Source organism: Schistocerca nitens, unplaced genomic scaffold, assembly GCF_023898315.1.
Source record: "Schistocerca nitens isolate TAMUIC-IGC-003100 unplaced genomic scaffold, iqSchNite1.1 HiC_scaffold_334, whole genome shotgun sequence".
Taxonomy (NCBI): domain Eukaryota; kingdom Metazoa; phylum Arthropoda; class Insecta; order Orthoptera; family Acrididae; genus Schistocerca; species Schistocerca nitens.
This window is the reverse complement of record NW_026045868.1, coordinates 204,288-230,306: the sequence shown is the minus strand read 5'-3', so window position 1 is coordinate 230,306 and position 26,019 is coordinate 204,288. Positions and strand designations below refer to the sequence as shown.

At 49.6% G+C, this 26,019-nt stretch overlaps 40 non-coding genes across 40 annotated transcripts; all 40 read right to left on the bottom strand.

The window, feature by feature from the left end:
- Nucleotides 1–56: 56 nt before the first annotated feature.
- Trnak-uuu (transfer RNA lysine (anticodon UUU)) lies at nt 57–129 on the bottom strand. Its single transcript has one exon. It is a non-coding gene; the product is annotated as a tRNA-Lys (tRNA).
- A 346-nt stretch (nt 130–475) lies between these two features.
- Nucleotides 476–557, bottom strand: Trnay-aua (transfer RNA tyrosine (anticodon AUA)). Its single transcript has one exon. It is a non-coding gene; the product is annotated as a tRNA-Tyr (tRNA).
- Nucleotides 558–1,298: 741 nt separating this feature from the next.
- On the bottom strand, nt 1,299–1,380 carry Trnas-cga (transfer RNA serine (anticodon CGA)). The gene has a single exon. It is a non-coding gene; the product is annotated as a tRNA-Ser (tRNA).
- Nucleotides 1,381–1,518: 138 nt separating this feature from the next.
- On the bottom strand, nt 1,519–1,591 carry Trnak-uuu (transfer RNA lysine (anticodon UUU)). Its single transcript has one exon. It is a non-coding gene; the product is annotated as a tRNA-Lys (tRNA).
- Nucleotides 1,592–1,937: 346 nt separating this feature from the next.
- On the bottom strand, nt 1,938–2,019 carry Trnas-aga (transfer RNA serine (anticodon AGA)). The gene has a single exon. It is a non-coding gene; the product is annotated as a tRNA-Ser (tRNA).
- A 741-nt stretch (nt 2,020–2,760) lies between these two features.
- Nucleotides 2,761–2,842, bottom strand: Trnas-cga (transfer RNA serine (anticodon CGA)). The gene has a single exon. It is a non-coding gene; the product is annotated as a tRNA-Ser (tRNA).
- Nucleotides 2,843–2,980: 138 nt separating this feature from the next.
- On the bottom strand, nt 2,981–3,053 carry Trnak-uuu (transfer RNA lysine (anticodon UUU)). The gene has a single exon. It is a non-coding gene; the product is annotated as a tRNA-Lys (tRNA).
- Nucleotides 3,054–3,399: 346 nt separating this feature from the next.
- Trnas-aga (transfer RNA serine (anticodon AGA)) lies at nt 3,400–3,481 on the bottom strand. The gene has a single exon. It is a non-coding gene; the product is annotated as a tRNA-Ser (tRNA).
- Nucleotides 3,482–4,222: 741 nt separating this feature from the next.
- On the bottom strand, nt 4,223–4,304 carry Trnas-cga (transfer RNA serine (anticodon CGA)). The gene has a single exon. It is a non-coding gene; the product is annotated as a tRNA-Ser (tRNA).
- Nucleotides 4,305–4,442: 138 nt separating this feature from the next.
- Trnak-uuu (transfer RNA lysine (anticodon UUU)) lies at nt 4,443–4,515 on the bottom strand. Its single transcript has one exon. It is a non-coding gene; the product is annotated as a tRNA-Lys (tRNA).
- A 346-nt stretch (nt 4,516–4,861) lies between these two features.
- Trnas-aga (transfer RNA serine (anticodon AGA)) lies at nt 4,862–4,943 on the bottom strand. Its single transcript has one exon. It is a non-coding gene; the product is annotated as a tRNA-Ser (tRNA).
- Nucleotides 4,944–5,684: 741 nt separating this feature from the next.
- Nucleotides 5,685–5,766, bottom strand: Trnas-cga (transfer RNA serine (anticodon CGA)). Its single transcript has one exon. It is a non-coding gene; the product is annotated as a tRNA-Ser (tRNA).
- A 138-nt stretch (nt 5,767–5,904) lies between these two features.
- Trnak-uuu (transfer RNA lysine (anticodon UUU)) lies at nt 5,905–5,977 on the bottom strand. Its single transcript has one exon. It is a non-coding gene; the product is annotated as a tRNA-Lys (tRNA).
- Nucleotides 5,978–6,323: 346 nt separating this feature from the next.
- Trnas-aga (transfer RNA serine (anticodon AGA)) lies at nt 6,324–6,405 on the bottom strand. The gene has a single exon. It is a non-coding gene; the product is annotated as a tRNA-Ser (tRNA).
- Nucleotides 6,406–7,146: 741 nt separating this feature from the next.
- Nucleotides 7,147–7,228, bottom strand: Trnas-cga (transfer RNA serine (anticodon CGA)). Its single transcript has one exon. It is a non-coding gene; the product is annotated as a tRNA-Ser (tRNA).
- Nucleotides 7,229–7,366: 138 nt separating this feature from the next.
- Nucleotides 7,367–7,439, bottom strand: Trnak-uuu (transfer RNA lysine (anticodon UUU)). Its single transcript has one exon. It is a non-coding gene; the product is annotated as a tRNA-Lys (tRNA).
- A 346-nt stretch (nt 7,440–7,785) lies between these two features.
- On the bottom strand, nt 7,786–7,867 carry Trnay-aua (transfer RNA tyrosine (anticodon AUA)). The gene has a single exon. It is a non-coding gene; the product is annotated as a tRNA-Tyr (tRNA).
- A 741-nt stretch (nt 7,868–8,608) lies between these two features.
- Nucleotides 8,609–8,690, bottom strand: Trnas-cga (transfer RNA serine (anticodon CGA)). Its single transcript has one exon. It is a non-coding gene; the product is annotated as a tRNA-Ser (tRNA).
- A 138-nt stretch (nt 8,691–8,828) lies between these two features.
- On the bottom strand, nt 8,829–8,901 carry Trnak-uuu (transfer RNA lysine (anticodon UUU)). The gene has a single exon. It is a non-coding gene; the product is annotated as a tRNA-Lys (tRNA).
- A 346-nt stretch (nt 8,902–9,247) lies between these two features.
- Trnas-aga (transfer RNA serine (anticodon AGA)) lies at nt 9,248–9,329 on the bottom strand. The gene has a single exon. It is a non-coding gene; the product is annotated as a tRNA-Ser (tRNA).
- Nucleotides 9,330–10,070: 741 nt separating this feature from the next.
- Nucleotides 10,071–10,152, bottom strand: Trnas-cga (transfer RNA serine (anticodon CGA)). Its single transcript has one exon. It is a non-coding gene; the product is annotated as a tRNA-Ser (tRNA).
- Nucleotides 10,153–10,290: 138 nt separating this feature from the next.
- On the bottom strand, nt 10,291–10,363 carry Trnak-uuu (transfer RNA lysine (anticodon UUU)). Its single transcript has one exon. It is a non-coding gene; the product is annotated as a tRNA-Lys (tRNA).
- Nucleotides 10,364–10,709: 346 nt separating this feature from the next.
- Nucleotides 10,710–10,791, bottom strand: Trnas-aga (transfer RNA serine (anticodon AGA)). The gene has a single exon. It is a non-coding gene; the product is annotated as a tRNA-Ser (tRNA).
- Nucleotides 10,792–11,532: 741 nt separating this feature from the next.
- Trnas-cga (transfer RNA serine (anticodon CGA)) lies at nt 11,533–11,614 on the bottom strand. Its single transcript has one exon. It is a non-coding gene; the product is annotated as a tRNA-Ser (tRNA).
- A 138-nt stretch (nt 11,615–11,752) lies between these two features.
- Nucleotides 11,753–11,825, bottom strand: Trnak-uuu (transfer RNA lysine (anticodon UUU)). Its single transcript has one exon. It is a non-coding gene; the product is annotated as a tRNA-Lys (tRNA).
- Nucleotides 11,826–12,171: 346 nt separating this feature from the next.
- Trnay-aua (transfer RNA tyrosine (anticodon AUA)) lies at nt 12,172–12,253 on the bottom strand. The gene has a single exon. It is a non-coding gene; the product is annotated as a tRNA-Tyr (tRNA).
- Nucleotides 12,254–12,994: 741 nt separating this feature from the next.
- Nucleotides 12,995–13,076, bottom strand: Trnas-cga (transfer RNA serine (anticodon CGA)). The gene has a single exon. It is a non-coding gene; the product is annotated as a tRNA-Ser (tRNA).
- A 138-nt stretch (nt 13,077–13,214) lies between these two features.
- Trnak-uuu (transfer RNA lysine (anticodon UUU)) lies at nt 13,215–13,287 on the bottom strand. The gene has a single exon. It is a non-coding gene; the product is annotated as a tRNA-Lys (tRNA).
- Nucleotides 13,288–13,633: 346 nt separating this feature from the next.
- Nucleotides 13,634–13,715, bottom strand: Trnay-aua (transfer RNA tyrosine (anticodon AUA)). Its single transcript has one exon. It is a non-coding gene; the product is annotated as a tRNA-Tyr (tRNA).
- A 741-nt stretch (nt 13,716–14,456) lies between these two features.
- Nucleotides 14,457–14,538, bottom strand: Trnas-cga (transfer RNA serine (anticodon CGA)). The gene has a single exon. It is a non-coding gene; the product is annotated as a tRNA-Ser (tRNA).
- Nucleotides 14,539–14,676: 138 nt separating this feature from the next.
- On the bottom strand, nt 14,677–14,749 carry Trnak-uuu (transfer RNA lysine (anticodon UUU)). The gene has a single exon. It is a non-coding gene; the product is annotated as a tRNA-Lys (tRNA).
- Nucleotides 14,750–15,095: 346 nt separating this feature from the next.
- Nucleotides 15,096–15,177, bottom strand: Trnas-aga (transfer RNA serine (anticodon AGA)). Its single transcript has one exon. It is a non-coding gene; the product is annotated as a tRNA-Ser (tRNA).
- Nucleotides 15,178–15,918: 741 nt separating this feature from the next.
- On the bottom strand, nt 15,919–16,000 carry Trnas-cga (transfer RNA serine (anticodon CGA)). Its single transcript has one exon. It is a non-coding gene; the product is annotated as a tRNA-Ser (tRNA).
- A 138-nt stretch (nt 16,001–16,138) lies between these two features.
- On the bottom strand, nt 16,139–16,211 carry Trnak-uuu (transfer RNA lysine (anticodon UUU)). Its single transcript has one exon. It is a non-coding gene; the product is annotated as a tRNA-Lys (tRNA).
- A 7,121-nt stretch (nt 16,212–23,332) lies between these two features.
- Trnas-cga (transfer RNA serine (anticodon CGA)) lies at nt 23,333–23,414 on the bottom strand. Its single transcript has one exon. It is a non-coding gene; the product is annotated as a tRNA-Ser (tRNA).
- Nucleotides 23,415–23,552: 138 nt separating this feature from the next.
- Trnak-uuu (transfer RNA lysine (anticodon UUU)) lies at nt 23,553–23,625 on the bottom strand. The gene has a single exon. It is a non-coding gene; the product is annotated as a tRNA-Lys (tRNA).
- A 346-nt stretch (nt 23,626–23,971) lies between these two features.
- On the bottom strand, nt 23,972–24,053 carry Trnay-aua (transfer RNA tyrosine (anticodon AUA)). Its single transcript has one exon. It is a non-coding gene; the product is annotated as a tRNA-Tyr (tRNA).
- Nucleotides 24,054–24,794: 741 nt separating this feature from the next.
- On the bottom strand, nt 24,795–24,876 carry Trnas-cga (transfer RNA serine (anticodon CGA)). The gene has a single exon. It is a non-coding gene; the product is annotated as a tRNA-Ser (tRNA).
- A 138-nt stretch (nt 24,877–25,014) lies between these two features.
- Nucleotides 25,015–25,087, bottom strand: Trnak-uuu (transfer RNA lysine (anticodon UUU)). Its single transcript has one exon. It is a non-coding gene; the product is annotated as a tRNA-Lys (tRNA).
- Nucleotides 25,088–25,433: 346 nt separating this feature from the next.
- Trnas-aga (transfer RNA serine (anticodon AGA)) lies at nt 25,434–25,515 on the bottom strand. Its single transcript has one exon. It is a non-coding gene; the product is annotated as a tRNA-Ser (tRNA).
- Nucleotides 25,516–26,019: the final 504 nt, after the last annotated feature.

Below are 26,019 nucleotides of genomic sequence, written 5' to 3'. Positions count from 1 at the left end.
TTTCCGTAGTGCTTACACCGCTACGAGACGTGCGGCTACCAAGGTATTAAAATTTCCGCCCGAACAGGGACTTGAACCCTGGACCCTTAGGTTAAAAGCCTAATGCTCTACCGACTGAGCTATCCGGGCTCACATTACCTTAACACCCCTCCCTCTAGGCATACTGACACATTGCCTCATGTCCTTTACTGTTGGGTAGTCGTTGCGTGGAGCTGTTACTGTTTAAACGTCGTCTGACTGCTGTCTAAAAACTCATCACGCTATCCTCGTAACAGCCTATCGAAGAAAGCTGACACACGATGCAAAGTGAAATTGCAGCATTTTGTACGTCTCAGCAGAGGAGCTACGTGTTTTGTCGACACTCACTGGACAATTGTAAAAATTCACAAGCGTCTCGAATGCAGTGTTTCCCACGTATTCGCTCATTTCACGGTTCCGTTTTAGATGTTCTTCACCTCTTGACACAAAAAAGAAACGCAGTCGGTAGGACTCGAACCTACGCTCCCAGAGGGAATCTGATTTATAGTCAGACGCCTTAACCACTCGGCCACGACTGCCGGTCGCAGAAGCGTCTCTCGACAAGTGCAACTGCTCCTTTTCAAGCAATCTCACGTAAGAACACGACATGGCCTCACTCGTTTCTGTAGTGCTTCCGTTGCCAGCACATTAGCCGTTACGACAGTGTATCAATTTTCGCCTGGACGGGGGCTTGAACCCGGGACCCTTTGGTTGAAAGTCTAGCGCTCTACCGACTGAGCTGCCCGGTCCCTCGGCCGAGCATTGTGGTACATGCTGCATGGTGTTTGAGTGATTCGCGTGTCGTAATTACTGGCTTATGGCTCCAATGGCGACTACACCGACTTCCCACTGACGCACCGCTGACGCTACTTTTCTGTCGTCTTAAACGATGGACATACTTGCAAGCAGCTGCGAGATCTTAAGAAAGGAAACGCTGCACCACTGCTTTTGCCACACTCGAATGAATTGAATTGCGATTCTTAAAAAGAAATGAATGCTCGCTCTGTCCAACACTTTGAAGCACATCTGCGTACTCACGAACACGGCGACGGCGCGACAAAATGACGGGGGCGCGTTCGTGGGCCTGCGACTGATTTCTGCAGTACTAGCGTCCGTGCGAGGTGAACCGAGAGCCGCAACAGACAGCGGCCGTCGCGAAACAGTATTCTTAAACATAAATTTCCGTCTTGTTGAGAATGGTGTCACTGGTTTGGATCCGCTTTCACCCACGCATGTCACATGTGGGCGAAAATTTCTGCTCGTTTTTACGCAAAATCACACGCAGCCGGTAGGATTCGAACCTACGCTCCCAGAGGGAATCTGATTTCGAGTCAGACGCCTTAACCACTCGGCCACGACTGCCACTAGCGGACGATCCTCCCGACACATGCAACTGCTACTGTTTAAAGCTCTGCAGTGCCAGGAAACGGCGTAGCAGCATTCTTTTCCGTAGTGCTTACACCGCTACGAGACGTGCGGCTACCAAGGTATTAAAATTTCCGCCCGAACAGGGACTTGAACCCTGGACCCTTAGGTTAAAAGCCTAATGCTCTACCGACTGAGCTATCCGGGCTCACATTACCTTAACACCCCTCCCTCTAGGCATACTGACACATTGCCTCATGTCCTTTACTGTTGGGTAGTCGTTGCGTGGAGCTGTTACTGTTTAAACGTCGTCTGACTGCTGTCTAAAAACTCATCACGCTATCCTCGTAACAGCCTATCGAAGAAAGCTGACACACGATGCAAAGTGAAATTGCAGCATTTTGTACGTCTCAGCAGAGGAGCTACGTGTTTTGTCGACACTCACTGGACAATTGTAAAAATTCACAAGCGTCTCGAATGCAGTGTTTCCCACGTATTCGCTCATTTCACGGTTCCGTTTTAGATGTTCTTCACCTCTTGACACAAAAAAGAAACGCAGTCGGTAGGACTCGAACCTACGCTCCCAGAGGGAATCTGATTTCTAGTCAGACGCCTTAACCACTCGGCCACGACTGCCGGTCGCAGAAGCGTCTCTCGACAAGTGCAACTGCTCCTTTTCAAGCAATCTCACGTAAGAACACGACATGGCCTCACTCGTTTCTGTAGTGCTTCCGTTGCCAGCACATTAGCCGTTACGACAGTGTATCAATTTTCGCCTGGACGGGGGCTTGAACCCGGGACCCTTTGGTTGAAAGTCTAGCGCTCTACCGACTGAGCTGCCCGGTCCCTCGGCCGAGCATTGTGGTACATGCTGCATGGTGTTTGAGTGATTCGCGTGTCGTAATTACTGGCTTATGGCTCCAATGGCGACTTCACCGACTTCCCACTGACGCACCGCTGACGCTACTTTTCTGTCGTCTTAAACGATGGACATACTTGCAAGCAGCTGCGAGATCTTAAGAAAGGAAACGCTGCACCACTGCTTTTGCCACACTCGAATGAATTGAATTGCGATTCTTAAAAAGAAATGAATGCTCGCTCTGTCCAACACTTTGAAGCACATCTGCGTACTCACGAACACGGCGACGGCGCGACAAAATGACGGGGGCGCGTTCGTGGGCCTGCGACTGATTTCTGCAGTACTAGCGTCCGTGCGAGGTGAACCGAGAGCCGCAACAGACAGCGGCCGTCGCGAAACAGTATTCTTAAACATAAATTTCCGTCTTGTTGAGAATGGTGTCACTGGTTTGGATCCGCTTTCACCCACGCATGTCACATGTGGGCGAAAATTTCTGCTCGTTTTTACGCAAAATCACACGCAGCCGGTAGGATTCGAACCTACGCTCCCAGAGGGAATCTGATTTCGAGTCAGACGCCTTAACCACTCGGCCACGACTGCCACTAGCGGACGATCCTCCCGACACATGCAACTGCTACTGTTTAAAGCTCTGCAGTGCCAGGAAACGGCGTAGCAGCATTCTTTTCCGTAGTGCTTACACCGCTACGAGACGTGCGGCTACCAAGGTATTAAAATTTCCGCCCGAACAGGGACTTGAACCCTGGACCCTTAGGTTAAAAGCCTAATGCTCTACCGACTGAGCTATCCGGGCTCACATTACCTTAACACCCCTCCCTCTAGGCATACTGACACATTGCCTCATGTCCTTTACTGTTGGGTAGTCGTTGCGTGGAGCTGTTACTGTTTAAACGTCGTCTGACTGCTGTCTAAAAACTCATCACGCTATCCTCGTAACAGCCTATCGAAGAAAGCTGACACACGATGCAAAGTGAAATTGCAGCATTTTGTACGTCTCAGCAGAGGAGCTACGTGTTTTGTCGACACTCACTGGACAATTGTAAAAATTCACAAGCGTCTCGAATGCAGTGTTTCCCACGTATTCGCTCATTTCACGGTTCCGTTTTAGATGTTCTTCACCTCTTGACACAAAAAAGAAACGCAGTCGGTAGGACTCGAACCTACGCTCCCAGAGGGAATCTGATTTCTAGTCAGACGCCTTAACCACTCGGCCACGACTGCCGGTCGCAGAAGCGTCTCTCGACAAGTGCAACTGCTCCTTTTCAAGCAATCTCACGTAAGAACACGACATGGCCTCACTCGTTTCTGTAGTGCTTCCGTTGCCAGCACATTAGCCGTTACGACAGTGTATCAATTTTCGCCTGGACGGGGGCTTGAACCCGGGACCCTTTGGTTGAAAGTCTAGCGCTCTACCGACTGAGCTGCCCGGTCCCTCGGCCGAGCATTGTGGTACATGCTGCATGGTGTTTGAGTGATTCGCGTGTCGTAATTACTGGCTTATGGCTCCAATGGCGACTTCACCGACTTCCCACTGACGCACCGCTGACGCTACTTTTCTGTCGTCTTAAACGATGGACATACTTGCAAGCAGCTGCGAGATCTTAAGAAAGGAAACGCTGCACCACTGCTTTTGCCACACTCGAATGAATTGAATTGCGATTCTTAAAAAGAAATGAATGCTCGCTCTGTCCAACACTTTGAAGCACATCTGCGTACTCACGAACACGGCGACGGCGCGACAAAATGACGGGGGCGCGTTCGTGGGCCTGCGACTGATTTCTGCAGTACTAGCGTCCGTGCGAGGTGAACCGAGAGCCGCAACAGACAGCGGCCGTCGCGAAACAGTATTCTTAAACATAAATTTCCGTCTTGTTGAGAATGGTGTCACTGGTTTGGATCCGCTTTCACCCACGCATGTCACATGTGGGCGAAAATTTCTGCTCGTTTTTACGCAAAATCACACGCAGCCGGTAGGATTCGAACCTACGCTCCCAGAGGGAATCTGATTTCGAGTCAGACGCCTTAACCACTCGGCCACGACTGCCACTAGCGGACGATCCTCCCGACACATGCAACTGCTACTGTTTAAAGCTCTGCAGTGCCAGGAAACGGCGTAGCAGCATTCTTTTCCGTAGTGCTTACACCGCTACGAGACGTGCGGCTACCAAGGTATTAAAATTTCCGCCCGAACAGGGACTTGAACCCTGGACCCTTAGGTTAAAAGCCTAATGCTCTACCGACTGAGCTATCCGGGCTCACATTACCTTAACACCCCTCCCTCTAGGCATACTGACACATTGCCTCATGTCCTTTACTGTTGGGTAGTCGTTGCGTGGAGCTGTTACTGTTTAAACGTCGTCTGACTGCTGTCTAAAAACTCATCACGCTATCCTCGTAACAGCCTATCGAAGAAAGCTGACACACGATGCAAAGTGAAATTGCAGCATTTTGTACGTCTCAGCAGAGGAGCTACGTGTTTTGTCGACACTCACTGGACAATTGTAAAAATTCACAAGCGTCTCGAATGCAGTGTTTCCCACGTATTCGCTCATTTCACGGTTCCGTTTTAGATGTTCTTCACCTCTTGACACAAAAAAGAAACGCAGTCGGTAGGACTCGAACCTACGCTCCCAGAGGGAATCTGATTTCTAGTCAGACGCCTTAACCACTCGGCCACGACTGCCGGTCGCAGAAGCGTCTCTCGACAAGTGCAACTGCTCCTTTTCAAGCAATCTCACGTAAGAACACGACATGGCCTCACTCGTTTCTGTAGTGCTTCCGTTGCCAGCACATTAGCCGTTACGACAGTGTATCAATTTTCGCCTGGACGGGGGCTTGAACCCGGGACCCTTTGGTTGAAAGTCTAGCGCTCTACCGACTGAGCTGCCCGGTCCCTCGGCCGAGCATTGTGGTACATGCTGCATGGTGTTTGAGTGATTCGCGTGTCGTAATTACTGGCTTATGGCTCCAATGGCGACTTCACCGACTTCCCACTGACGCACCGCTGACGCTACTTTTCTGTCGTCTTAAACGATGGACATACTTGCAAGCAGCTGCGAGATCTTAAGAAAGGAAACGCTGCACCACTGCTTTTGCCACACTCGAATGAATTGAATTGCGATTCTTAAAAAGAAATGAATGCTCGCTCTGTCCAACACTTTGAAGCACATCTGCGTACTCACGAACACGGCGACGGCGCGACAAAATGACGGGGGCGCGTTCGTGGGCCTGCGACTGATTTCTGCAGTACTAGCGTCCGTGCGAGGTGAACCGAGAGCCGCAACAGACAGCGGCCGTCGCGAAACAGTATTCTTAAACATAAATTTCCGTCTTGTTGAGAATGGTGTCACTGGTTTGGATCCGCTTTCACCCACGCATGTCACATGTGGGCGAAAATTTCTGCTCGTTTTTACGCAAAATCACACGCAGCCGGTAGGATTCGAACCTACGCTCCCAGAGGGAATCTGATTTCGAGTCAGACGCCTTAACCACTCGGCCACGACTGCCACTAGCGGACGATCCTCCCGACACATGCAACTGCTACTGTTTAAAGCTCTGCAGTGCCAGGAAACGGCGTAGCAGCATTCTTTTCCGTAGTGCTTACACCGCTACGAGACGTGCGGCTACCAAGGTATTAAAATTTCCGCCCGAACAGGGACTTGAACCCTGGACCCTTAGGTTAAAAGCCTAATGCTCTACCGACTGAGCTATCCGGGCTCACATTACCTTAACACCCCTCCCTCTAGGCATACTGACACATTGCCTCATGTCCTTTACTGTTGGGTAGTCGTTGCGTGGAGCTGTTACTGTTTAAACGTCGTCTGACTGCTGTCTAAAAACTCATCACGCTATCCTCGTAACAGCCTATCGAAGAAAGCTGACACACGATGCAAAGTGAAATTGCAGCATTTTGTACGTCTCAGCAGAGGAGCTACGTGTTTTGTCGACACTCACTGGACAATTGTAAAAATTCACAAGCGTCTCGAATGCAGTGTTTCCCACGTATTCGCTCATTTCACGGTTCCGTTTTAGATGTTCTTCACCTCTTGACACAAAAAAGAAACGCAGTCGGTAGGACTCGAACCTACGCTCCCAGAGGGAATCTGATTTCTAGTCAGACGCCTTAACCACTCGGCCACGACTGCCGGTCGCAGAAGCGTCTCTCGACAAGTGCAACTGCTCCTTTTCAAGCAATCTCACGTAAGAACACGACATGGCCTCACTCGTTTCTGTAGTGCTTCCGTTGCCAGCACATTAGCCGTTACGACAGTGTATCAATTTTCGCCTGGACGGGGGCTTGAACCCGGGACCCTTTGGTTGAAAGTCTAGCGCTCTACCGACTGAGCTGCCCGGTCCCTCGGCCGAGCATTGTGGTACATGCTGCATGGTGTTTGAGTGATTCGCGTGTCGTAATTACTGGCTTATGGCTCCAATGGCGACTACACCGACTTCCCACTGACGCACCGCTGACGCTACTTTTCTGTCGTCTTAAACGATGGACATACTTGCAAGCAGCTGCGAGATCTTAAGAAAGGAAACGCTGCACCACTGCTTTTGCCACACTCGAATGAATTGAATTGCGATTCTTAAAAAGAAATGAATGCTCGCTCTGTCCAACACTTTGAAGCACATCTGCGTACTCACGAACACGGCGACGGCGCGACAAAATGACGGGGGCGCGTTCGTGGGCCTGCGACTGATTTCTGCAGTACTAGCGTCCGTGCGAGGTGAACCGAGAGCCGCAACAGACAGCGGCCGTCGCGAAACAGTATTCTTAAACATAAATTTCCGTCTTGTTGAGAATGGTGTCACTGGTTTGGATCCGCTTTCACCCACGCATGTCACATGTGGGCGAAAATTTCTGCTCGTTTTTACGCAAAATCACACGCAGCCGGTAGGATTCGAACCTACGCTCCCAGAGGGAATCTGATTTCGAGTCAGACGCCTTAACCACTCGGCCACGACTGCCACTAGCGGACGATCCTCCCGACACATGCAACTGCTACTGTTTAAAGCTCTGCAGTGCCAGGAAACGGCGTAGCAGCATTCTTTTCCGTAGTGCTTACACCGCTACGAGACGTGCGGCTACCAAGGTATTAAAATTTCCGCCCGAACAGGGACTTGAACCCTGGACCCTTAGGTTAAAAGCCTAATGCTCTACCGACTGAGCTATCCGGGCTCACATTACCTTAACACCCCTCCCTCTAGGCATACTGACACATTGCCTCATGTCCTTTACTGTTGGGTAGTCGTTGCGTGGAGCTGTTACTGTTTAAACGTCGTCTGACTGCTGTCTAAAAACTCATCACGCTATCCTCGTAACAGCCTATCGAAGAAAGCTGACACACGATGCAAAGTGAAATTGCAGCATTTTGTACGTCTCAGCAGAGGAGCTACGTGTTTTGTCGACACTCACTGGACAATTGTAAAAATTCACAAGCGTCTCGAATGCAGTGTTTCCCACGTATTCGCTCATTTCACGGTTCCGTTTTAGATGTTCTTCACCTCTTGACACAAAAAAGAAACGCAGTCGGTAGGACTCGAACCTACGCTCCCAGAGGGAATCTGATTTATAGTCAGACGCCTTAACCACTCGGCCACGACTGCCGGTCGCAGAAGCGTCTCTCGACAAGTGCAACTGCTCCTTTTCAAGCAATCTCACGTAAGAACACGACATGGCCTCACTCGTTTCTGTAGTGCTTCCGTTGCCAGCACATTAGCCGTTACGACAGTGTATCAATTTTCGCCTGGACGGGGGCTTGAACCCGGGACCCTTTGGTTGAAAGTCTAGCGCTCTACCGACTGAGCTGCCCGGTCCCTCGGCCGAGCATTGTGGTACATGCTGCATGGTGTTTGAGTGATTCGCGTGTCGTAATTACTGGCTTATGGCTCCAATGGCGACTTCACCGACTTCCCACTGACGCACCGCTGACGCTACTTTTCTGTCGTCTTAAACGATGGACATACTTGCAAGCAGCTGCGAGATCTTAAGAAAGGAAACGCTGCACCACTGCTTTTGCCACACTCGAATGAATTGAATTGCGATTCTTAAAAAGAAATGAATGCTCGCTCTGTCCAACACTTTGAAGCACATCTGCGTACTCACGAACACGGCGACGGCGCGACAAAATGACGGGGGCGCGTTCGTGGGCCTGCGACTGATTTCTGCAGTACTAGCGTCCGTGCGAGGTGAACCGAGAGCCGCAACAGACAGCGGCCGTCGCGAAACAGTATTCTTAAACATAAATTTCCGTCTTGTTGAGAATGGTGTCACTGGTTTGGATCCGCTTTCACCCACGCATGTCACATGTGGGCGAAAATTTCTGCTCGTTTTTACGCAAAATCACACGCAGCCGGTAGGATTCGAACCTACGCTCCCAGAGGGAATCTGATTTCGAGTCAGACGCCTTAACCACTCGGCCACGACTGCCACTAGCGGACGATCCTCCCGACACATGCAACTGCTACTGTTTAAAGCTCTGCAGTGCCAGGAAACGGCGTAGCAGCATTCTTTTCCGTAGTGCTTACACCGCTACGAGACGTGCGGCTACCAAGGTATTAAAATTTCCGCCCGAACAGGGACTTGAACCCTGGACCCTTAGGTTAAAAGCCTAATGCTCTACCGACTGAGCTATCCGGGCTCACATTACCTTAACACCCCTCCCTCTAGGCATACTGACACATTGCCTCATGTCCTTTACTGTTGGGTAGTCGTTGCGTGGAGCTGTTACTGTTTAAACGTCGTCTGACTGCTGTCTAAAAACTCATCACGCTATCCTCGTAACAGCCTATCGAAGAAAGCTGACACACGATGCAAAGTGAAATTGCAGCATTTTGTACGTCTCAGCAGAGGAGCTACGTGTTTTGTCGACACTCACTGGACAATTGTAAAAATTCACAAGCGTCTCGAATGCAGTGTTTCCCACGTATTCGCTCATTTCACGGTTCCGTTTTAGATGTTCTTCACCTCTTGACACAAAAAAGAAACGCAGTCGGTAGGACTCGAACCTACGCTCCCAGAGGGAATCTGATTTCTAGTCAGACGCCTTAACCACTCGGCCACGACTGCCGGTCGCAGAAGCGTCTCTCGACAAGTGCAACTGCTCCTTTTCAAGCAATCTCACGTAAGAACACGACATGGCCTCACTCGTTTCTGTAGTGCTTCCGTTGCCAGCACATTAGCCGTTACGACAGTGTATCAATTTTCGCCTGGACGGGGGCTTGAACCCGGGACCCTTTGGTTGAAAGTCTAGCGCTCTACCGACTGAGCTGCCCGGTCCCTCGGCCGAGCATTGTGGTACATGCTGCATGGTGTTTGAGTGATTCGCGTGTCGTAATTACTGGCTTATGGCTCCAATGGCGACTTCACCGACTTCCCACTGACGCACCGCTGACGCTACTTTTCTGTCGTCTTAAACGATGGACATACTTGCAAGCAGCTGCGAGATCTTAAGAAAGGAAACGCTGCACCACTGCTTTTGCCACACTCGAATGAATTGAATTGCGATTCTTAAAAAGAAATGAATGCTCGCTCTGTCCAACACTTTGAAGCACATCTGCGTACTCACGAACACGGCGACGGCGCGACAAAATGACGGGGGCGCGTTCGTGGGCCTGCGACTGATTTCTGCAGTACTAGCGTCCGTGCGAGGTGAACCGAGAGCCGCAACAGACAGCGGCCGTCGCGAAACAGTATTCTTAAACATAAATTTCCGTCTTGTTGAGAATGGTGTCACTGGTTTGGATCCGCTTTCACCCACGCATGTCACATGTGGGCGAAAATTTCTGCTCGTTTTTACGCAAAATCACACGCAGCCGGTAGGATTCGAACCTACGCTCCCAGAGGGAATCTGATTTCGAGTCAGACGCCTTAACCACTCGGCCACGACTGCCACTAGCGGACGATCCTCCCGACACATGCAACTGCTACTGTTTAAAGCTCTGCAGTGCCAGGAAACGGCGTAGCAGCATTCTTTTCCGTAGTGCTTACACCGCTACGAGACGTGCGGCTACCAAGGTATTAAAATTTCCGCCCGAACAGGGACTTGAACCCTGGACCCTTAGGTTAAAAGCCTAATGCTCTACCGACTGAGCTATCCGGGCTCACATTACCTTAACACCCCTCCCTCTAGGCATACTGACACATTGCCTCATGTCCTTTACTGTTGGGTAGTCGTTGCGTGGAGCTGTTACTGTTTAAACGTCGTCTGACTGCTGTCTAAAAACTCATCACGCTATCCTCGTAACAGCCTATCGAAGAAAGCTGACACACGATGCAAAGTGAAATTGCAGCATTTTGTACGTCTCAGCAGAGGAGCTACGTGTTTTGTCGACACTCACTGGACAATTGTAAAAATTCACAAGCGTCTCGAATGCAGTGTTTCCCACGTATTCGCTCATTTCACGGTTCCGTTTTAGATGTTCTTCACCTCTTGACACAAAAAAGAAACGCAGTCGGTAGGACTCGAACCTACGCTCCCAGAGGGAATCTGATTTCTAGTCAGACGCCTTAACCACTCGGCCACGACTGCCGGTCGCAGAAGCGTCTCTCGACAAGTGCAACTGCTCCTTTTCAAGCAATCTCACGTAAGAACACGACATGGCCTCACTCGTTTCTGTAGTGCTTCCGTTGCCAGCACATTAGCCGTTACGACAGTGTATCAATTTTCGCCTGGACGGGGGCTTGAACCCGGGACCCTTTGGTTGAAAGTCTAGCGCTCTACCGACTTAGCTGCCCGGTCCCTCGGCCGAGCATTGTGGTACATGCTGCATGGTGTTTGAGTGATTCGCGTGTCGTAATTACTGGCTTATGGCTCCAATGGCGACTTCACCGACTTCCCACTGACGCACCGCTGACGCTACTTTTCTGTCGTCTTAAACGATGGACATACTTGCAAGCAGCTGCGAGATCTTAAGAAAGGAAACGCTGCACCACTGCTTTTGCCACACTCGAATGAATTGAATTGCGATTCTTAAAAAGAAATGAATGCTCGCTCTGTCCAACACTTTGAAGCACATCTGCGTACTCACGAACACGGCGACGGCGCGACAAAATGACGGGGGCGCGTTCGTGGGCCTGCGACTGATTTCTGCAGTACTAGCGTCCGTGCGAGGTGAACCGAGAGCCGCAACAGACAGCGGCCGTCGCGAAACAGTATTCTTAAACATAAATTTCCGTCTTGTTGAGAATGGTGTCACTGGTTTGGATCCGCTTTCACCCACGCATGTCACATGTGGGCGAAAATTTCTGCTCGTTTTTACGCAAAATCACACGCAGCCGGTAGGATTCGAACCTACGCTCCCAGAGGGAATCTGATTTCGAGTCAGACGCCTTAACCACTCGGCCACGACTGCCACTAGCGGACGATCCTCCCGACACATGCAACTGCTACTGTTTAAAGCTCTGCAGTGCCAGGAAACGGCGTAGCAGCATTCTTTTCCGTAGTGCTTACACCGCTACGAGACGTGCGGCTACCAAGGTATTAAAATTTCCGCCCGAACAGGGACTTGAACCCTGGACCCTTAGGTTAAAAGCCTAATGCTCTACCGACTGAGCTATCCGGGCTCACATTACCTTAACACCCCTCCCTCTAGGCATACTGACACATTGCCTCATGTCCTTTACTGTTGGGTAGTCGTTGCGTGGAGCTGTTACTGTTTAAACGTCGTCTGACTGCTGTCTAAAAACTCATCACGCTATCCTCGTAACAGCCTATCGAAGAAAGCTGACACACGATGCAAAGTGAAATTGCAGCATTTTGTACGTCTCAGCAGAGGAGCTACGTGTTTTGTCGACACTCACTGGACAATTGTAAAAATTCACAAGCGTCTCGAATGCAGTGTTTCCCACGTATTCGCTCATTTCACGGTTCCGTTTTAGATGTTCTTCACCTCTTGACACAAAAAAGAAACGCAGTCGGTAGGACTCGAACCTACGCTCCCAGAGGGAATCTGATTTATAGTCAGACGCCTTAACCACTCGGCCACGACTGCCGGTCGCAGAAGCGTCTCTCGACAAGTGCAACTGCTCCTTTTCAAGCAATCTCACGTAAGAACACGACATGGCCTCACTCGTTTCTGTAGTGCTTCCGTTGCCAGCACATTAGCCGTTACGACAGTGTATCAATTTTCGCCTGGACGGGGGCTTGAACCCGGGACCCTTTGGTTGAAAGTCTAGCGCTCTACCGACTGAGCTGCCCGGTCCCTCGGCCGAGCATTGTGGTACATGCTGCATGGTGTTTGAGTGATTCGCGTGTCGTAATTACTGGCTTATGGCTCCAATGGCGACTTCACCGACTTCCCACTGACGCACCGCTGACGCTACTTTTCTGTCGTCTTAAACGATGGACATACTTGCAAGCAGCTGCGAGATCTTAAGAAAGGAAACGCTGCACCACTGCTTTTGCCACACTCGAATGAATTGAATTGCGATTCTTAAAAAGAAATGAATGCTCGCTCTGTCCAACACTTTGAAGCACATCTGCGTACTCACGAACACGGCGACGGCGCGACAAAATGACGGGGGCGCGTTCGTGGGCCTGCGACTGATTTCTGCAGTACTAGCGTCCGTGCGAGGTGAACCGAGAGCCGCAACAGACAGCGGCCGTCGCGAAACAGTATTCTTAAACATAAATTTCCGTCTTGTTGAGAATGGTGTCACTGGTTTGGATCCGCTTTCACCCACGCATGTCACATGTGGGCGAAAATTTCTGCTCGTTTTTACGCAAAATCACACGCAGCCGGTAGGATTCGAACCTACGCTCCCAGAGGGAATCTGATTTCGAGTCAGACGCCTTAACCACTCGGCCACGACTGCCACTAGCGGACGATCCTCCCGACACATGCAACTGCTACTGTTTAAAGCTCTGCAGTGCCAGGAAACGGCGTAGCAGCATTCTTTTCCGTAGTGCTTACACCGCTACGAGACGTGCGGCTACCAAGGTATTAAAATTTCCGCCCGAACAGGGACTTGAACCCTGGACCCTTAGGTTAAAAGCCTAATGCTCTACCGACTGAGCTATCCGGGCTCACATTACCTTAACACCCCTCCCTCTAGGCATACTGACACATTGCCTCATGTCCTTTACTGTTGGGTAGTCGTTGCGTGGAGCTGTTACTGTTTAAACGTCGTCTGACTGCTGTCTAAAAACTCATCACGCTATCCTCGTAACAGCCTATCGAAGAAAGCTGACACACGATGCAAAGTGAAATTGCAGCATTTTGTACGTCTCAGCAGAGGAGCTACGTGTTTTGTCGACACTCACTGGACAATTGTAAAAATTCACAAGCGTCTCGAATGCAGTGTTTCCCACGTATTCGCTCATTTCACGGTTCCGTTTTAGATGTTCTTCACCTCTTGACACAAAAAAGAAACGCAGTCGGTAGGACTCGAACCTACGCTCCCAGAGGGAATCTGATTTATAGTCAGACGCCTTAACCACTCGGCCACGACTGCCGGTCGCAGAAGCGTCTCTCGACAAGTGCAACTGCTCCTTTTCAAGCAATCTCACGTAAGAACACGACATGGCCTCACTCGTTTCTGTAGTGCTTCCGTTGCCAGCACATTAGCCGTTACGACAGTGTATCAATTTTCGCCTGGACGGGGGCTTGAACCCGGGACCCTTTGGTTGAAAGTCTAGCGCTCTACCGACTGAGCTGCCCGGTCCCTCGGCCGAGCATTGTGGTACATGCTGCATGGTGTTTGAGTGATTCGCGTGTCGTAATTACTGGCTTATGGCTCCAATGGCGACTTCACCGACTTCCCACTGACGCACCGCTGACGCTACTTTTCTGTCGTCTTAAACGATGGACATACTTGCAAGCAGCTGCGAGATCTTAAGAAAGGAAACGCTGCACCACTGCTTTTGCCACACTCGAATGAATTGAATTGCGATTCTTAAAAAGAAATGAATGCTCGCTCTGTCCAACACTTTGAAGCACATCTGCGTACTCACGAACACGGCGACGGCGCGACAAAATGACGGGGGCGCGTTCGTGGGCCTGCGACTGATTTCTGCAGTACTAGCGTCCGTGCGAGGTGAACCGAGAGCCGCAACAGACAGCGGCCGTCGCGAAACAGTATTCTTAAACATAAATTTCCGTCTTGTTGAGAATGGTGTCACTGGTTTGGATCCGCTTTCACCCACGCATGTCACATGTGGGCGAAAATTTCTGCTCGTTTTTACGCAAAATCACACGCAGCCGGTAGGATTCGAACCTACGCTCCCAGAGGGAATCTGATTTCGAGTCAGACGCCTTAACCACTCGGCCACGACTGCCACTAGCGGACGATCCTCCCGACACATGCAACTGCTACTGTTTAAAGCTCTGCAGTGCCAGGAAACGGCGTAGCAGCATTCTTTTCCGTAGTGCTTACACCGCTACGAGACGTGCGGCTACCAAGGTATTAAAATTTCCGCCCGAACAGGGACTTGAACCCTGGACCCTTAGGTTAAAAGCCTAATGCTCTACCGACTGAGCTATCCGGGCTCACATTACCTTAACACCCCTCCCTCTAGGCATACTGACACATTGCCTCATGTCCTTTACTGTTGGGTAGTCGTTGCGTGGAGCTGTTACTGTTTAAACGTCGTCTGACTGCTGTCTAAAAACTCATCACGCTATCCTCGTAACAGCCTATCGAAGAAAGCTGACACACGATGCAAAGTGAAATTGCAGCATTTTGTACGTCTCAGCAGAGGAGCTACGTGTTTTGTCGACACTCACTGGACAATTGTAAAAATTCACAAGCGTCTCGAATGCAGTGTTTCCCACGTATTCGCTCATTTCACGGTTCCGTTTTAGATGTTCTTCACCTCTTGACACAAAAAAGAAACGCAGTCGGTAGGACTCGAACCTACGCTCCCAGAGGGAATCTGATTTCTAGTCAGACGCCTTAACCACTCGGCCACGACTGCCGGTCGCAGAAGCGTCTCTCGACAAGTGCAACTGCTCCTTTTCAAGCAATCTCACGTAAGAACACGACATGGCCTCACTCGTTTCTGTAGTGCTTCCGTTGCCAGCACATTAGCCGTTACGACAGTGTATCAATTTTCGCCTGGACGGGGGCTTGAACCCGGGACCCTTTGGTTGAAAGTCTAGCGCTCTACCGACTGAGCTGCCCGGTCCCTCGGCCGAGCATTGTGGTACATGCTGCATGGTGTTTGAGTGATTCGCGTGTCGTAATTACTGGCTTATGGCTCCAATGGCGACTTCACCGACTTCCCACTGACGCACCGCTGACGCTACTTTTCTGTCGTCTTAAACGATGGACATACTTGCAAGCAGCTGCGAGATCTTAAGAAAGGAAACGCTGCACCACTGCTTTTGCCACACTCGAATGAATTGAATTGCGATTCTTAAAAAGAAATGAATGCTCGCTCTGTCCAACACTTTGAAGCACATCTGCGTACTCACGAACACGGCGACGGCGCGACAAAATGACGGGGGCGCGTTCGTGGGCCTGCGACTGATTTCTGCAGTACTAGCGTCCGTGCGAGGTGAACCGAGAGCCGCAACAGACAGCGGCCGTCGCGAAACAGTATTCTTAAACATAAATTTCCGTCTTGTTGAGAATGGTGTCACTGGTTTGGATCCGCTTTCACCCACGCATGTCACATGTGGGCGAAAATTTCTGCTCGTTTTTACGCAAAATCACACGCAGCCGGTAGGATTCGAACCTACGCTCCCAGAGGGAATCTGATTTCGAGTCAGACGCCTTAACCACTCGGCCACGACTGCCACTAGCGGACGATCCTCCCGACACATGCAACTGCTACTGTTTAAAGCTCTGCAGTGCCAGGAAACGGCGTAGCAGCATTCTTTTCCGTAGTGCTTACACCGCTACGAGACGTGCGGCTACCAAGGTATTAAAATTTCCGCCCGAACAGGGACTTGAACCCTGGACCCTTAGGTTAAAAGCCTAATGCTCTACCGACTGAGCTATCCGGGCTCACATTACCTTAACACCCCTCCCTCTAGGCATACTGACACATTGCCTCATGTCCTTTACTGTTGGGTAGTCGTTGCGTGGAGCTGTTACTGTTTAAACGTCGTCTGACTGCTGTCTAAAAACTCATCACGCTATCCTCGTAACAGCCTATCGAAGAAAGCTGACACACGATGCAAAGTGAAATTGCAGCATTTTGTACGTCTCAGCAGAGGAGCTACGTGTTTTGTCGACACTCACTGGACAATTGTAAAAATTCACAAGCGTCTCGAATGCAGTGTTTCCCACGTATTCGCTCATTTCACGGTTCCGTTTTAGATGTTCTTCACCTCTTGACACAAAAAAGAAACGCAGTCGGTAGGACTCGAACCTACGCTCCCAGAGGGAATCTGATTTATAGTCAGACGCCTTAACCACTTTTTTTTTTTTTTTTTTTTTTTTTTTTTGTTTTTTTTTTTTTTACACAGTAAAACAGCATGCATCTTTTGCAGAACTGGAAAAACTCGACCGTGACAGGATTCGAACCTGCAATCTTCGGATCCGAAGTCCGACGCCTTATCCATTTTTTTTTTTTTTTTTTTTTTTTTTTTTTTTTTTTTTTTTTTGCAATCTTCGGATCCGAAGTCCGACGCCTTATCCATTTTTTTTATTTTTTTTGTTTTTTTCTTTTTTTTGGTTTTTTTTATCCATTTTTTTTCTTTTTTTTATTTTTTTACCGTTACACCATTTTTTCTTTTTTTAGTTATTTGTTTTTTTTTGACGCATTATCCATTTTTTTTTTTTTTTTTTTAATGCACGTGAGTGCTAGGCAGCCGGCGGCAAGGTGGGCAGGGGTCGCAATCCTGAGGCCTGGCCACGATGTCACCGCCATACCCGCACCCATTTGCATCGTTTTGTGATGTGAATTTATAGTTCCAGAAGTATTATTATATTTTGTTTAATTTGTAATGTGGCGTCATGTGTGTTCCATTGTTTTTATAAATATAAACAGAATGTTAAAAAGAAATCCATGTCTGGCCTTAGGATTACGCAGCACAGTATGAAATCCAGCACAGCAGGTACTCAAAGTTGGTCTTCGCGTAGAAATAATTTTCCCAGTTTCCATGTCGTTGATAAGTATTGTGCATTCTGTTTCCCGATGGGTGAGTGTGGATTGCCGCTTCTCAAAACCCTGAGCATGCCATGCATTGGAAGATGCGCGCTGGTAACGTGGTGACACCATAGAGCAGGGACATGCCAAAACAACCATTTCCCGTATTGTAAAGCCTCTTGATAGGAGGATAGAAGCTGCTGGAAACTCCTGGTTCGTACGAATCTTCGTGCAGCTTTAATGAAAAATAATGCGAAATGAAAGTAAACAAATGAGGAGCCTCTTCTGGGTGTCGCTCTGCGGAACCAAAAGTAAAGTGCTGTCATTTGAAAATGAAAGGGAACTCCAAAAAACAATTAAATGTTCGAGGCCAAGTGCACTGTGCACTCAGTACCGCCGTTTGACCCATGATGCAAATCACCCACAGCTGATGGTGCGGAGCAGACCATATCCATGGAAACAACAACAATATAACAAAGTAGTGAAAAAAAAAAAAAAAATCCGTCCAATGGATCCGTAAACTTAAATTCTGCCATCACTTAAAGCAATAGTGAGAAAATTTTGAAACTGGTCTTGATACTGTCGCAATTTCTTAATCGCATAGTACTCTTCGATGAGGTACATCTGATAATCGTGTAGCGTTGGCGTTGTATGGACGAGCATGTAATAGACGAACTGGCCCATGAGCCAGACATAACTATTATTCTTAGATTGAGGATAAAGCTGCCAGTCTGGTTGAAGCACGTCATGAAGTTGAATGGAAGAATCCGACGTCCTATTAATGACTGCGAGTTTCTTTCGCGTCCACTGCCAGATTTGTGTTTGATCCCGGCAGTGGAAGAGATGCGGCAGCGTTTCCACTAAGTTACACTTCTCACAAAACGGGGTGGGCCGCAGCTTGATTTTGTGCAATTTCTCTCCAGTGGGAATCACCTCATTGACAGCGTCATACCAAACAGATCGAACTCTGGAACGAAGGAGCGGATAACTAATGTTCTTCCATACATTTCTCCAGTTTTTGCCTAAATATTTCTTCTCAATTGGGTTATCCAGCTGCCGTTTAGTAAGAGCACGATAGGTCGCCGCCGTGTTGAACGGATGCGGATTGTCCTGAACATAGCTGAGCTCCACATAATACCGCCGGATATAGCCAAGCTCAGGATGAATGTGTCCCACAGGCGTTGGCGCAGACAAATCCTTTGGACGTAAGGTGTTGAAAAGCCGTTCCGTGAGACTATTTGGGTTACTGTGTAGTATGCGGGAAGTACGAGTTAAAAAAGTCGCCACACATTGGGATTCAACGTCTTTGACGCCTAAGCCACCGCGGGAACGAAATAACGAGGTAGCTTTAAAGGAAACTTTAAAGATGTTCCCTCGCCAGACATACCAGCAAGCAAGTGCTAAAATTTTTTTCGCAATGGCTGTCGGGATTGGTAAAACAGCGGCAGTGTGATAGAGCTTACTGAAAACGTAACTATTAATAAACTGTGCCCTCTGCATCCGGTCTAAAGACCGCATGTTATGTTCTTTGATCACCGCACGTAAGATGGTAAGCTTGCGTTCCCAATTCACGTGGAGCATGGCCTGGGGGTTCGGTGATATAACCAGGCCGAGATGCCACAGGTCTTCGGTCTTGTCCAACCAAGAAATACCGATGGAGTGGGGGTTGCGACCTAACGGCATAATTTTGGACTTTCGCTCATTAAGTCTAGCGCCACAAGCGACAGAGTACTGATGGACAATCCGACGAACTGACCCCAGCTCTTCGGTGTTAGTAATAAGCACACTGATATCGTCGGCATAGGCGTGGCAGACCGTTTTTGTGTTTAACGTTTGCAACCCGTGTAAAGTTACGTAAAACTTTTTAAGAAGTGGCTCTATAGCGATCGAGAATAACGTCATAGAAAGGGGGCACCCTTGTCGCACTGCCTGTCGTATGGGCACGGGGGCGGTTAACTGGCCGTTAACCTTCACGCGTGAAGACGTTCCGCAGATACATTTCTGAATAAGCTGTCGAAAACGCTGGTTGAATCCCATCTGACTCATTGTGCGCAATAAAAAGCCGTGATTAACTCTATCAAACGCCTTATCAAAGTCGAGAAACAATAACGCCAAATCAGTGTTGGTAATCCAAGTTAAATAAGTCAGGTCGCGATATTCACACAGGGCATTTAACATCGATCGACCACTGACTGCACTCGTCTGATAAGGGCCAAGTACTTTGCCAAGAAGTACTTTAAGCCTGGTGTTTATAATCCTAGTCAAGATCTTAAAATCGGAGTTAAGCAACGTAATTGGCCGAAAGTCATTTAACATAGTCGGATTGGATGTTTTGGGAACCAGGACAACCGTTCCTTCCGTGAACTGCGGGGGGAAGGCAGGACGCGATAACAGGTCGTTATACATGGCGGTCAATTCGTCGCCGATCACATCCCAGAACCGTGAATAAAATTCGACCGGCAAGCCGTCTAAGCCGGCGGCTTTGTTCTTGGCAGCGCACGCAAGGATGGACTTAACTTCAGAGTTTGTGACATTGGCCAAGAGAGCAGCGTTATCATCCTGATCGACCGTGGAGGCGATGTCGTTTAAAAAATCGTCCCCCGCCGATAGATCGGTATCTGACTCGGAATAATGTTGTCGAAAATAATTGAAAACATGCGTCTTGATAGCACCCTGCTCATTGTACAGATTCCCGCCAGCATCCTTCAGATGAGCAATAATTTTTTGTTTACCACGTTTGGTTTCCCGTATGAGATGGAATAACGATGCGGACTCGTGGGCGACGTCATCAGAAGAGCGCGATCGTACCCGATTGCCAACAAGAGCTTCACGAACTAAAGCAGTAATTTTTGCTTTGATACGCTTGATGCGGATCAGGTTGTCGGACAAAGCAGAGGGATCGCTGTACAGCTGGCGTAAACCGAGGAAATAAAATTCTAGAGACCGTTTCCTCCAATAAGCCCTGGTCCTGGCAAACTGGTAAATACATTTCTTAATCCGCGGCTTAACAAGCTCCGTCCACCAAAGAACGCGCTCCCTATACCTTGCTTGCCTCTGGAGGCACTGCTGCCAGGTGTCAACGAGGCAACGCCGTAACTCCGCTTCATCTAACAGCGAGACATTCAGCTGCCACGTGCCGCGTCCCAAAAAGGTCTGCTGTCGCACATTCCGAATCGTTATATGGTATGCGGAGTGGTCACTGAAACTGAGCGGCCATAGTTCACAATCACGAATGGTATGTAAAAGATCTTGAGAAACATAAAACCTATCCAGACGGCTAGAAGAAGCAGCACTTACATAGGTATAGCCCATCGTGTGTGGTCGAAGATGACACCAACTATCTTGTAAATGCAGTCCATCTGTTAACATTAGTAGCTCGGGACAAAAATTAAAATTCGGACTTTGATCTTCTTTGCGTAAAACGCAGTTGAAATCCCCACCCAGGATGAGCTTCAGACGCACGTTTGTCAATAAGGGCACAACTTCAGCCCTAAAAAAATCACTTCTGTCCCTTCTGCCAGCGGATCCTGTCGGGGCGTACACGTTCAGGAGAAGCAAATCCTGGAATTGGGCGGCAATGCCGCGTCCCGTGTCTAAAAGCGCTGTAGGTTGATAAGCGATGCCAGCTTTAAATAAAATCGCAGTGCCCGCCTCAGTGCCAAGATTTAATATGGCATCATACCCAGGTATTTCTCCAACCTTGGGTGACACAACTTCTTGGAAGAAAACTATATCTATATCGGCGGCATATAGATAGTCGGTCAAGCATTTAAGTTTGACATCGGATGCGATCCTATTTAAATTAACTGTGGCAAGTTTATAATCTTGCATGGTGGGGATAGAAAGGGTCCGGTTTATTCACTTTCGTCTGCCCAAGACTTGTCAGCTGGCGTATGCTGATGGCCAGTATCCATCAGCTCAGAGCGCGGACGGTCGACATGCATCTCCATATCGGCCTCCCCCACGTGGCGCGCGACGGAACCCATTTCATCTGTGCCGCCGCGTTCACTGCCGTCTTTTCGGATCTGCTTTATAGTGCGCTGCAATTTCTTTTCCAGAGTGCGGATCTCCTCCTCACTCTGCTTTCGTGCCGACCGCTTAGATTTCCCGGTTCTCGGGGGAGGTGCGTCGCCGTCAGAAACGGTTTGGACGTCCGTCAAGAGACTGTGTGTAGAGCCTTCCTCAGATAGGTCACCGCCGAGAGGGAGGGGTGTGGGGGGTGCCACGTCAGGGGGGCAAGAAACGCGCGACCTGTCGCCACCATCCGACAACAGCTTCAGCTCGACGGACGTAGTTGGAGTAGGGACGGGAGTCGGTCCTGCATGGTCGGCACGAAGGCCGACAGTCGGGGAAACCTGCAGGTGTACAGCGTGACTGTCGATATCGGCGACATCACTACGAACGGGACATTCGGGGGTTGCCGCAGAGTTGTTTACAATGACCGCACCGGCGTCTGGGGTCACCGCAGCCGGTTGGTGGAGCGTCGGGTGTGTCGTAGGCGACTCCATCAATGTCTGCGCGTAAGACAACCGATTGCCATCGTGCCCATCGAGAGGTGTAAGACGATGTTGCATTCCTCGGCGACCCGCCCGGACACGGGGACAAGCAGATTTTAAATGGTCCGTAGAACCACAAATTACGCAAGTTCGCGGTTGTCCTTCGTACATCACCAGCGCCCGAAAACCCTGCACCAAAATGTTGGACGGGATGTGCTTCGTCAAATCAATTTTCGCATTCCGAACGCCGTTATCAACATTGAAATGTTTGTAACCCCTCCATTGTTCGGCATGAATTTGTAAGACATTACCGTAGGGAGACAACGCTTGCCGAATTCTATCGAAGCTAACTTCGAAAGGCAGATTAAATATACGGACGGTTCGTAGCCCTAGTCCAGCATGATAACGGATACTTTACAAATTTCGCCTTTAGAATTCACAAAATCCGCTGTGCCCTCCGTGAGGGTCATAATACGAACGCAAGGATCGTCACTAATCAATTTTACATAAACAGCGTTCGCAAGAAAATCATACGAAAACCCAAGAACTTCGTCATCTCGCAGTCCCAATCGATCGTAAAACCAGTCAACGAGTTCGTGAACCTGTGGTCGTGCAAATCCATACGGAAATCCAAATCGTAGCGTGTAACGTCTCAACTCATCTTCCATCACTTTCTTGAAGGAGTACTTACAGTACCAACAGCTGCGTGCGCCCTTAAGCACAGGCGAAGCGACCACAACCGCACGTCTGCACACGGCCGCGGCCGCGGCGGAACTGAACCACTCGGCCACGACTGCCGGTCGCAGAAGCGTCTCTCGACAAGTGCAACTGCTCCTTTTCAAGCAATCTCACGTAAGAACACGACATGGCCTCACTCGTTTCTGTAGTGCTTCCGTTGCCAGCACATTAGCCGTTACGACAGTGTATCAATTTTCGCCTGGACGGGGGCTTGAACCCGGGACCCTTTGGTTGAAAGTCTAGCGCTCTACCGACTGAGCTGCCCGGTCCCTCGGCCGAGCATTGTGGTACATGCTGCATGGTGTTTGAGTGATTCGCGTGTCGTAATTACTGGCTTATGGCTCCAATGGCGACTTCACCGACTTCCCACTGACGCACCGCTGACGCTACTTTTCTGTCGTCTTAAACGATGGACATACTTGCAAGCAGCTGCGAGATCTTAAGAAAGGAAACGCTGCACCACTGCTTTTGCCACACTCGAATGAATTGAATTGCGATTCTTAAAAAGAAATGAATGCTCGCTCTGTCCAACACTTTGAAGCACATCTGCGTACTCACGAACACGGCGACGGCGCGACAAAATGACGGGGGCGCGTTCGTGGGCCTGCGACTGATTTCTGCAGTACTAGCGTCCGTGCGAGGTGAACCGAGAGCCGCAACAGACAGCGGCCGTCGCGAAACAGTATTCTTAAACATAAATTTCCGTCTTGTTGAGAATGGTGTCACTGGTTTGGATCCGCTTTCACCCACGCATGTCACATGTGGGCGAAAATTTCTGCTCGTTTTTACGCAAAATCACACGCAGCCGGTAGGATTCGAACCTACGCTCCCAGAGGGAATCTGATTTCGAGTCAGACGCCTTAACCACTCGGCCACGACTGCCACTAGCGGACGATCCTCCCGACACATGCAACTGCTACTGTTTAAAGCTCTGCAGTGCCAGGAAACGGCGTAGCAGCATTCTTTTCCGTAGTGCTTACACCGCTACGAGACGTGCGGCTACCAAGGTATTAAAATTTCCGCCCGAACAGGGACTTGAACCCTGGACCCTTAGGTTAAAAGCCTAATGCTCTACCGACTGAGCTATCCGGGCTCACATTACCTTAACACCCCTCCCTCTAGGCATACTGACACATTGCCTCATGTCCTTTACTGTTGGGTAGTCGTTGCGTGGAGCTGTTACTGTTTAAACGTCGTCTGACTGCTGTCTAAAAACTCATCACGCTATCCTCGTAACAGCCTATCGAAGAAAGCTGACACACGATGCAAAGTGAAATTGCAGCATTTTGTACGTCTCAGCAGAGGAGCTACGTGTTTTGTCGACACTCACTGGACAATTGTAAAAATTCACAAGCGTCTCGAATGCAGTGTTTCCCACGTATTCGCTCATTTCACGGTTCCGTTTTAGATGTTCTTCACCTCTTGACACAAAAAAGAAACGCAGTCGGTAGGACTCGAACCTACGCTCCCAGAGGGAATCTGATTTATAGTCAGACGCCTTAACCACTCGGCCACGACTGCCGGTCGCAGAAGCGTCTCTCGACAAGTGCAACTGCTCCTTTTCAAGCAATCTCACGTAAGAACACGACATGGCCTCACTCGTTTCTGTAGTGCTTCCGTTGCCAGCACATTAGCCGTTACGACAGTGTATCAATTTTCGCCTGGACGGGGGCTTGAACCCGGGACCCTTTGGTTGAAAGTCTAGCGCTCTACCGACTGAGCTGCCCGGTCCCTCGGCCGAGCATTGTGGTACATGCTGCATGGTGTTTGAGTGATTCGCGTGTCGTAATTACTGGCTTATGGCTCCAATGGCGACTTCACCGACTTCCCACTGACGCACCGCTGACGCTACTTTTCTGTCGTCTTAAACGATGGACATACTTGCAAGCAGCTGCGAGATCTTAAGAAAGGAAACGCTGCACCACTGCTTTTGCCACACTCGAATGAATTGAATTGCGATTCTTAAAAAGAAATGAATGCTCGCTCTGTCCAACACTTTGAAGCACATCTGCGTACTCACGAACACGGCGACGGCGCGACAAAATGACGGGGGCGCGTTCGTGGGCCTGCGACTGATTTCTGCAGTACTAGCGTCCGTGCGAGGTGAACCGAGAGCCGCAACAGACAGCGGCCGTCGCGAAACAGTATTCTTAAACATAAATTTCCGTCTTGTTGAGAATGGTGTCACTGGTTTGGATCCGCTTTCACCCACGCATGTCACATGTGGGCGAAAATTTCTGCTCGTTTTTACGCAAAATCACACGCAGCCGGTAGGATTCGAACCTACGCTCCCAGAGGGAATCTGATTTCGAGTCAGACGCCTTAACCACTCGGCCACGACTGCCACTAGCGGACGATCCTCCCGACACATGCAACTGCTACTGTTTAAAGCTCTGCAGTGCCAGGAAACGGCGTAGCAGCATTCTTTTCCGTAGTGCTTACACCGCTACGAGACGTGCGGCTACCAAGGTATTAAAATTTCCGCCCGAACAGGGACTTGAACCCTGGACCCTTAGGTTAAAAGCCTAATGCTCTACCGACTGAGCTATCCGGGCTCACATTACCTTAACACCCCTCCCTCTAGGCATACTGACACATTGCCTCATGTCCTTTACTGTTGGGTAGTCGTTGCGTGGAGCTGTTACTGTTTAAACGTCGTCTGACTGCTGTCTAAAAACTCATCACGCTATCCTCGTAACAGCCTATCGAAGAAAGCTGACACACGATGCAAAGTGAAATTGCAGCATTTTGTACGTCTCAGCAGAGGAGCTACGTGTTTTGTCGACACTCACTGGACAATTGTAAAAATTCACAAGCGTCTCGAATGCAGTGTTTCCCACGTATTCGCTCATTTCACGGTTCCGTTTTAGATGTTCTTCACCTCTTGACACAAAAAAGAAACGCAGTCGGTAGGACTCGAACCTACGCTCCCAGAGGGAATCTGATTTCTAGTCAGACGCCTTAACCACTCGGCCACGACTGCCGGTCGCAGAAGCGTCTCTCGACAAGTGCAACTGCTCCTTTTCAAGCAATCTCACGTAAGAACACGACATGGCCTCACTCGTTTCTGTAGTGCTTCCGTTGCCAGCACATTAGCCGTTACGACAGTGTATCAATTTTCGCCTGGACGGGGGCTTGAACCCGGGACCCTTTGGTTGAAAGTCTAGCGCTCTACCGACTGAGCTGCCCGGTCCCTCGGCCGAGCATTGTGGTACATGCTGCATGGTGTTTGAGTGATTCGCGTGTCGTAATTACTGGCTTATGGCTCCAATGGCGACTTCACCGACTTCCCACTGACGCACCGCTGACGCTACTTTTCTGTCGTCTTAAACGATGGACATACTTGCAAGCAGCTGCGAGATCTTAAGAAAGGAAACGCTGCACCACTGCTTTTGCCACACTCGAATGAATTGAATTGCGATTCTTAAAAAGAAATGAATGCTCGCTCTGTCCAACACTTTGAAGCACATCTGCGTACTCACGAACA